Below are 10,079 nucleotides of genomic sequence, written 5' to 3'. Positions count from 1 at the left end.
GCAGTTGATGGGGTCGCAAAGAGTCGGACACGACTGAGCGACTGAACTGAACTGAACTGATTTATCTAGCTATCTAGAGAGAGAGAAACAGGGAGACCCACAAAGACAAAGGTATCTGGATCAACAGCAGACCAAATATGAGAAAAAGCCACTATTTTTAGAACATTATTACTTACTTCATGTATTTACATCCCCATCCTTGCTGCTGCTGTGGATATTGTGTCCCTTTATTTACATTATGTACACATGGTTTTATTGTATCCATCTGTCATTTTCCCTTAAATTGGAACTTTAGTAAAAGATCATGCAACACACTAAGGAATATCATCCCGACAAGGTTGGCAATAATAGTGCAATCCATCTGCATATGGGCATCTCCCACATGACTCTTGTTATCATTGACAGAAACACATTCACCATCTCCTTCAAATTTGCTAAGATGCTCTGGAGTAAATGTATCACCGGAAGCAGAAATAGTTCTCACCACTTCTATACAAAAATATATTAAGCTGTCTTTATAAGGAACCCCCAATTGCCCAAAACTGTCCCATGAACCATTTTCTCCTTTGACTGCAGGAGCTGTGGCCTCTGATGGCAGGTGTCCCAGTGTGTCTGGTCCTTGTGTTTCAGAATAACAGTAGCTACTGTGTCTGGCCTGAATGAAAGTAGCACAGGGATTTTTTGGGGGGATTTTTTGTTTGTTTGTTTTGTTTTTCTTTTTAAACTGGTCTGCAAATACTTTCAACTTGTCCTTTTTATGTTTTGGTTGCTTGTTTTGTTTACTTTCATTGTAAACATTCACTTTCCTTCAGAGAGTCATGAAAAATAACATCCATTTTAATCATTAGATTTATTCATCCACATTCTTTGGCTCCTAGTTCTCTTCTTTCATGCTTCAAGCCAAGAATGGTGACTTTGTACATTGCATCACTCTGACCTCCTCTTCTGTGTCCTTCCACTTTTTGGGAGTGATTATATTGAATCTCTAGATAATCCAGGATAGTACACTTCTTTTAAAACCATTCGATTAGACCTTCAATTTTATCTAAAATGTTAAATCCTCTTTGTCATTTATATTCATGTATATTTAATTTACATGTTCTGAAGGTTAGTATGTAAACATTTATGTTTGAAGGCCATTATTCTGACAGCCATAGAGATGCATTGTAAAGTGTTTTCCTTGGATGAACTAAGGATACTGAGTACTTCAATTAAACATATATTTTGGATAATAGTCTTTATTTTGTTTACAGTACAAAACTGTTCTTTATGGAAATAGAAGAGAGATGAATAAAGTGACTTTTAACTCTTTAAAGCTAATATTATAGATACTATAATAAATGAAGATTTTATGAATCAAGGTTATAGTTCAATTGCATTAAATTATATAGTTTATATCATGATGGGCAGATTACTAACACTTTTCCCAGTGAAGATTGTTATTTTCCAATACAACTGAGACCAGGAAAAAAAAATCCTAGAATTAATTTCAGGTGAATTGAGGAACCTGTGACATATTTGATGGGCCTTCTATAGTTTTTCAAATAAGATTGATACACATCTACTTCAATTTAATATTCACTGGGATTAATTTTCAGAATTGTGAAAGCGCTTATTGTAAGAGTACAAAGTAGAGGTAGTAAGAAAGATGGGACTACTTGAAGAAAAGTTCTAGAAGAAAACACAAACACTGCATTCTATGACATCATCTCAGCAATAGATTTTTTTTTTTTTTGCAGTTATACTTTTTTTTTCATTTATTTTTATTAGTTGGAGGCTAATTACTTTACAATATTGTAGTGGTTTTTGCCATACATTGACATGAGTCAGCCATAGATTTACATGTGTTCCCCATCCTGAACCCCCCTCCCACCTCCGTCCCCATCCCATCCCTCTGGGTCATCCCAGTGTACCCGTCCTAAGCACTTGTCTCATGCATCCAGTCTGGACTGGTGATCTGTTTCACACTTGATAATATATATGTTTCAATGCTATTTTCTCAGATCATCCCACCCTTGCCTTCTCGCATAGAGTCCAAAAGTCTGTTCTGTACATCTGTGTTTCTTTTTCTGTCTTGCATATAGGGTTATCATTACCATCTTTCTAAATTCCATATATATGAGTTAGTATACTGTATTGGTGTTTATCTTTCTGGCTTTCTTCACTCTGTATAATGGGCTCCAGTTTCATCCATCTCATTAGAACTGATTCAAATGTATTCTTTTTAATGGCTGAGTAATATTCCATTGTGTATATGTACCATAGCTTTCTTATCCATTCGTCTGCTGATGGGCATCTAGGTTGCTTCCATGTCCTGGCTATTATAAACAGTGCTGCGATGAAACTTGGGGTGCACGTGTCTCTTTCAGTTCTGGTTTCCTTGGTGTGTATGCCCAGCAGTGGGATTGCTGGGTCATATGGCAGTTCTATTTCCAGTTTTTTAAGGAATCTCCACACTGTTCTGCATAGTGGCTGTACCAGTTTGCATTCCCAGCAACAGTGTAAAAGGGTTCCCTTTTCTCCACACCTTCTCCAGCATTTATTCCTTGTAGACTTTTGGATAGCAGCCATCCTGACTGGTGATTTTCAGAACTGTCTCTGTAGGCAAAGGAAACAGAAACGAAAATAAACAAATAAAACTATATTAGACTAAAAGGCTTTTGAACAGTGAAGGAAACTATCAACAAAAGAAAACACCACCTGCTGATTGTGAAAACATTTGCAAACAAAATAGGAATTAACATTGTTATAATAGCAGATTTTAATGTTCAAAATATACAAAGTACTCATACAATTCAATATCAAAATAACAAATAACTCAATGAAAAAGTGGACAAAAGGAGATGTCCCAGGTGGTTCAGTGGCTAAAGCTCCACATTTCCTAAGCAAGGGATGTGAGTCCAATACCTCGTCAAAGAAGTAAGATCCCACATGCCATGGGGTGCAGCCAAAACAAAAGTTGGGAAAGGATCTGAATATTTTACCAGAGATGACATACAGATGGCCAGCAGGTACATGAAAAGATGCTCAACATCACTAATCATCAGGGAGTGCAAATCAAGGTCAGAATATAATATCACCTGACACCTGTCACAATGACTGTTATCAAAACGACCACAGAAAACAAAATAGAAAGGATGTAGACAAAAGGTAGCACTCATATATTGTTGAAATTTAAATTGGTGCAGCAACTATGGAGTGCAGTATGGAGACACCTCAAAAGTTAAACATAGAATTGCTATATGATTCAGCAATTCCTCTCTTGGGTCTTTATCTGAAGAAAATGAAAACACTAATTTGAAAATACATATGCAACCCAATGTTTGTGGCACCACTGTATACAAGAGTCATGATATAGAAGCTACCTAAGTGCTCATCAATAGACAAATGTATAAAGATGGTGATAATAATGATGATGATGTGTGTATCCACGCAGACAAAAGAATATTACTCAGCCATAAAAGGAATGTAAATTTGTCATTTGCAACAACATGAGTGGATATAGGGGGTATTGTATTAAATAAAATAAGTCAAACAGAGGTGGATAAATACTGTATGGCTTGCATATATGTGGCTCTAAAAAAACAAACAAATGAGTGGTAATAACAAAACAGAAATAGAGTCATAGGTGATGCAGGGAATAAATAGGTGGGTGTCATAGAGAAGAGTGATGGATGGATGAGAGAAACTGGTGAAGGAGACTGAAGAACAAACTTTCAGTACAAAACAGATGAATCACAGGTATGAAATCTACAGTGTGGGGAATATAGTCAATAACAATGCAATTTATTTGTATGGTGACATATAATAACTAGAATTATTGTGGTGATAATTCTGAAATGTATAGAAGTATTGAATCACTATTTCATGTAATAGGAACTAACAGTGTTGTAGATCAGTTACATTTCAAAAAAAAAAGCAAAGAAACTCACAGAAAAATATTCAGATTTGTGGTCAGCAGAGGTGGGAGTTTGGGGAAAGTGGATTGGATGTAGGCAATCAAAAGATAAAAACTTCCAGTTATAAGATAAATGAGTACTAGGGATGTAATGTAAAACATTAGAAATATAATTAAATGTATTTTATGTTACATGTAATTAATGTTAAGAGAGTAAATCCTAAGCTTTCTTTAAAAAAAGAAAAAGAAAAAATATTTTTTATTCTGAAAAAATAGTGTATGGCATTAAATTTGATTATGATTTTACATGAAGAAATTAAAAGTAAAAAAGATAGATATCAGTTGAGAAGAAAAATATTCTAATTTCTTAAGATTAAATATGTGCAGAATAAAATTCAAGTTAATCCTGAAAATAAATATAAAAATTATTTGCTACACATAAGAATAGTAAATCGGAACATAGAACATGTGGTTTTATTTGCTTTCAAGTGATTTCAAATAAATGTCAAAGCCAAAAATTAATTTGTGAAAAATAAAATTTGCAATATCTGTATAAGAATGCATTCACTTCCAACAGATTTTCAAAATAAATGGTAGTCATCATTATCTAATTGATTTTTAAGTTTGGAAAAGCTCTTCCTCACTAGACATGTCTCTTGACTAAGGAGACTTTTTTCTTTCAAACTGATTTTGTCTTATTCTTTTTACCCAGGCTTCAAAGTATGGGAAGTTGCATTTATTTAACCTACTTAACTGACAATATTGTATAAAATACATAGCAAGCACAAAACAGCAAGTGAATAAGACATCACCACCCAACAGAAGTTAAAACTGCATAAGAGAGTTGGAATTATTCATATTTTGGCAAGATATGTCTGTCACTCTGCCTATACTATTATTTTCTTTCCTATTCTATACCTTTAAAATGACATGTTGACATGAGTTATTTTTACAAGTAGCAATTGAAGCTAGAATGTATTGGAAAACATTTTGTATGTTATTTTAATACTTGACATAAAAACTGTAAGTTGAAATCTTGAAATTGTTGTATTGCCTCTATCTTTTGATCTCACCCTCCCCTCATCCATTTGTGATTGTTTTATTCCTTGTTTGATGGTCCTAAGATATCATATGCATTCTATTTGTAAATTGAATATTGCATGGAATTTTGTATTGCTCAGAATAAATGCAATGGAATTCTAATGTATAAAGAATATATTTAAATGACACTTTTAAAGAATCCAAAGGTGTAACAGGGCCATACTGCTGACCTTTAAACACTAGTATACAATCTCAAATAGTGCCCCCATTTAGAGCCTGTTTGAATCTGTTCAACCTTGAAGGTGATATGCTCTTCCTGTAAAAATGAAGGTAGCTTTTCAGATATGAAAAAAAAAAAAAAAAAAAAAAGAGGGCTACCTGCCTCAGCATACTTTCAATACAAATAAAACTTTGGTTGGGGAGAAAAATGTAACTGATTGATCTGATATCATTAAGAAGTGTAAGACTATGTCAAAATTTAAAGCTTCATGAGACAAACTAATACTCTCAGTACCCATTTTTTCCCCTTTTGGTAAAAAAAAAAAAAAATGCCTTCAGGAACCCAAATGTTACACTATAATCTCACATTTGTCACCCTATCCTGAATCGTCTTAACAACAGTATCTTAGAGGAGGTAAATGATTTCCATGTGACTCCACGTTTTTAAGTAGAGAGTTGTGAATCCCTCTGTCCATGGGATTTCTCAGCAAGAATACTGGAGTGGGTTGTTATTTTCTTCTCCAGGGGATCTTCCCAACCCAAAGATCAAACCACTGTCTCCTGCATTGGCAGGTGGATTCTTTACCAGTAAGGCCCCTGAGAAGCCCTATGAATTTTACTGGTCTTTAATTTTTAATGAATTCTGTCACCTTACTTCCAAAGTATCTTTGTCAGCACGATTTCATCTATGTCATCATTTTATTTGGAATTCCCTTTCTCCTGTATTCTATTATGTGCAGAGTTCATTTCCCAATGTGATGAACTGTACTAAGTAGCCTTAGTTTCAACTATGAAGTCAAAAGCAACCCAAGTACGGAGTAAAATCAACCAGTCTCCTAAGACATAACACAACCTGCCAGTTATTATCCTAACATATTGATACCTTGTTCTGATTTCTGCATATTTGAAGAGTATTTTGTTTTTCTCTAGAAATTGTGCAACAAAGGAATGTAGTGAATCCCCATGTGAATTGTGCTTCTTCTCATATTTCACTTTCACAAATTGCCAGGAACCCAACACAGATCTTTAAAGCTCACCACACATTTTCCTATGATATTTATTGAAATACAGTTCTCTCAAAAGAACAATTTCAAGAAGGAAGTTGATGGATATTAAGTTACTTAATGCATCTCTAATACTCAGTAAACATTAAGCATCCAGATAAAAATGCAATTAATTTCCTATCATACCAGAAAACAAGCTAGCTTCTTAGATGTTTGCTTACATAGATGTTTCTGCTATAGGATTTGTAGAGCACTGACACAGGAGGGGAAATAATGTGTGAGGGGTGTGTGTGTGCTTAGTCACTCAGAAAATACTATATTTACTTCAAATTACTTTGAAATAGTAAGGGCTATGCTTTCAAACATTTGTATGAATATGCTGAAGTTACAAATAAAATTCTAAGAAAATACATTGGGAATTGAAGAACTTCACATCTGATATGGAATTATAAAATAAATAAATAGCTAAAAAGTTTTGGAGATAAAAGGATAATATATTCCACAAATCATATAATACTTAATGAGAATTTTTAAAGATAATAAATTCACAATACAATCAAGATAAAAATATTATAACAAATTTGATATCTCAGAAACATGCTCAAAATAAGAAAATATGGTATTACAATAAGGAGATAAGACATGACTATTCAATACATTTTCATGGAACAACTGAGTATATAGAAAAATAGTATGCTTCACCTCCCAACATTTAGAAATTAAATTGTTAAAGGATTCAAATTTTAAATGTAAATGCAAAATAATAAAGAACATAAAATATTGAATAGTTAGCGACCTGAGACTTATCAAGGAAAATTGCTTACAAACCATAAAAGTAGGAGAAGATAGAAAAGATAGATATAACTGACTATACAAAATTATGATATATATCTATCACAAAAATGGAACCAAAAACAAAACTGAGGCTAATAGATACTTAAGTTGGCATCTAAAATACAAATGAGTGTATGTTTTCATAATGTACAGGGAAAATATTCTAAATATGTTGTAAAATACAAAATCACAGAAGGAAAAATGTGCTAAGGCAACTACCAAAAAATACAAAACATCTGTATGGAAATAGATTAAAATTCAATAGTATGTATTCATTAATAGACAAATTAAAGCAAATAACATCAATTAGATGAAGTTTCAAATTTTACAAAATAATTTCTTAATCATTTATTCACTTAATTCTCAAAATCTTTGCAATAGTAATTACTAGTCCCCAATCTGTAGATGAAATACTGAGGACCAAGTTGTTGAAATAATGTCCTTAATTTTCACACAGTAGGCAAGAGGTAAAGAAACTTAATCCAGATTTTATCTGGACAAAAACTGGAAGCTGACATAGACAAAGCTCTTCTTTTAGGTGATAAATATTTATTTATTATTTCAATATTTTGTTTAAAAATTTTAAATAAAATATTACATAAAAGAAAAAAAAAGTATTTTGAATTTTGGCACTTTTCACCAAACCATTTTGCCATTTCTGTTACAATCTCTTATTTTCACCTGGGTGGTCAACATATAGGTACAACATACAGGAGCTACCCTGGTGGCTCAGAGGGTAAAGAATCTACCCACAGTGCAGAAGACCTGGCTCTGATCCCTGGGTTAGAAAGATCCCTTAGAGAAGGGAATGGACAGAGGAGCCTGGCAGGCTACAGTCAAAGGGATCAAAAAGATTCAGGCATGTCTGAGTGACAAGCACATGCAGTCAACATACATTGCCTATTCCATTTTAATAAACTTTTCAGGAAAACTGTTCCAGGGATCAGAGGCCCTCACCCAATCATACAGGACTCTACAGCTTTCAGGTTTAGAGATGAGGTGTACTATAACCAGGACAACTGGCCTAAGGCTCTTTAGTAACCAGCACAAGTAGCTCAGTGTGCACGTGTTCTGTGTGTAGATTCATAAATTCTGTAAAGGTTACAAGTATGTGTCTGTTGACTCAACTAACTTTGTCCATTTTAATAAGGGTGCTCTCTCACACAAAATTTTCCCTTCCAAGTCATTCTTCATCATTTATGCTATTTCATCCCACATAGATTATATTCAATTTTCCTGATCATAATCTTCAGCTTTAAATATAATTTTAAATTCAGGTATCTGACACCTGATCATCCATATTTGCTTGTTATTTGCAATTCCAGTGAGAAATCCTTTACAAATTCATCTTCTAGCCATTCAGACCCATAAACAATGTTCTCATTCTTTATTTTTCATTTTTTTCTTTTTATTTTTTTTGAGACCACCATTGATTACAGTGATTTCTAACCATTCTCTCATTCCTCATACCACTTAAATATAAGTTCTGCTCAAATGTCTTTCCTTGCTCTTTTTCTATTTCTCCATTTTTGTCTGGGATACCTTATTTATTTTGCAAATCTAACTATGACTATTATAGTGTATACACTTTAGAAATGCAAATACTATTGCATTTTTAAATGGTAGATAACCACAGGTAACTGAATGTTCTATTAATTCTTCAAATTTGGAATATGCAAATTCAGTCAATGCCTGATATTATCTTACCTTAAAGCAGCTCTCTTTTTTACTTTAACATTTAGCTTGTAGTAAGACCATTCTTCTCATTTTAATGTATCTCAATGCTATTTTCACCAAAAAAATAAAAGCAACTCTTTTCCTTCAGGCAGTTCAGTTCAGTAACTAAGTCGTGTCTGACTCTTTGCGACCCCATGGATGAATCCAGGCCTCCCTGTTCATCACCAACTCCCGGAGTTTACTCAAACTCATGTCCATTGAGTCAATGATGCCATCCAACCACCTCATCCTCTGTCATCTCCTTCTCCTCCTGCCTTCAATCTTTCCCAGCATCAGGGTCTTTTCCAATGAGTCAGCTCTCTGCATCAGGTGGCCAAAGCATTGGAGTTTCAGCTTCAACATCAGTCCTTCCAATGAACATTCAGGACTGGTTTCCTTTAGGATGGACTGGTTGGATCTCCTTGCAGTCCAAGGGACTCTCAAAAGTCTTCTCCAACTCAACAGTTCAAAAGCATCAGTTCTTCAGCGTTCAGTTTTCTTTATAGTCCAACTCTCACATCCATACATGACTACTGAAAAAAATCATAGCCTTGATCAGTGGACCTTTGTTGGCAAAGTATTGTCTCTGCTTTTTAATATGCTGTCTAGGTTGGTAATAATTTTTCTTCCAAGGAACAAGCATCTTTTAATTTCATGGCTGCAGTCACCATCTGCAGTGATTTTGGAGCCCCAAAATCACTTTCCAAAACTCCTTTCCTTACTAGTCTTTTAATTGTACTGGTTGGCTTTTTTAAAACTAATCAAATTCTCCAAAAGGATAAATTTTACAGATGTTGTTTATTTATATTTAAACACTTGGAGGAAAAAACACACACACACACACACAAAACTTAATTAAGAAAAATAGATATATTGTTGATATTAACTGATATTTAACTTTTAAATTTCTGAAATTGAATAAAATATCTTGTCACTGTTAAGTTGCAAATAGGATGTTTATAATACATTCCTGCAGATGTCAAAATAAATTTTCACTCTTTATACATTTTAATTGCTCCACTTAAATGAACTGAAACAATTATACGTATTAGTCATGACTATAGAACTTAGGGAAAAAATATTTGCTAAGAAGAAAATCAGTTCTTTTCTCTGTCTTTTACATTCATCAGATGAAACTTTGAAAGATCAAATTATAATTTGTCTTTTAACAGATTTTGTTATTTGTATGATCCACAACCCTTTTCAAGTTATGTTGACACATTAGCTAACTTTAAATAAACCTAAAGTGCCAATGGTTATGCTTGACAAATGGGGTGAGATTATTCTGGTCATAACTGTTTCTGAAACAGATTTTTAAAAAATCTGATGGCAATTTTATTTTTGAAGATGAACAAATATGATAATTT

Source organism: Cervus canadensis, chromosome 20 (assembly GCF_019320065.1).
Source record: "Cervus canadensis isolate Bull #8, Minnesota chromosome 20, ASM1932006v1, whole genome shotgun sequence".
NCBI lineage: Eukaryota > Metazoa > Chordata > Mammalia > Artiodactyla > Cervidae > Cervus > Cervus canadensis.
The sequence above is the reverse complement of the archived record's forward strand: the minus strand, read 5'-3'. Positions refer to the sequence as shown.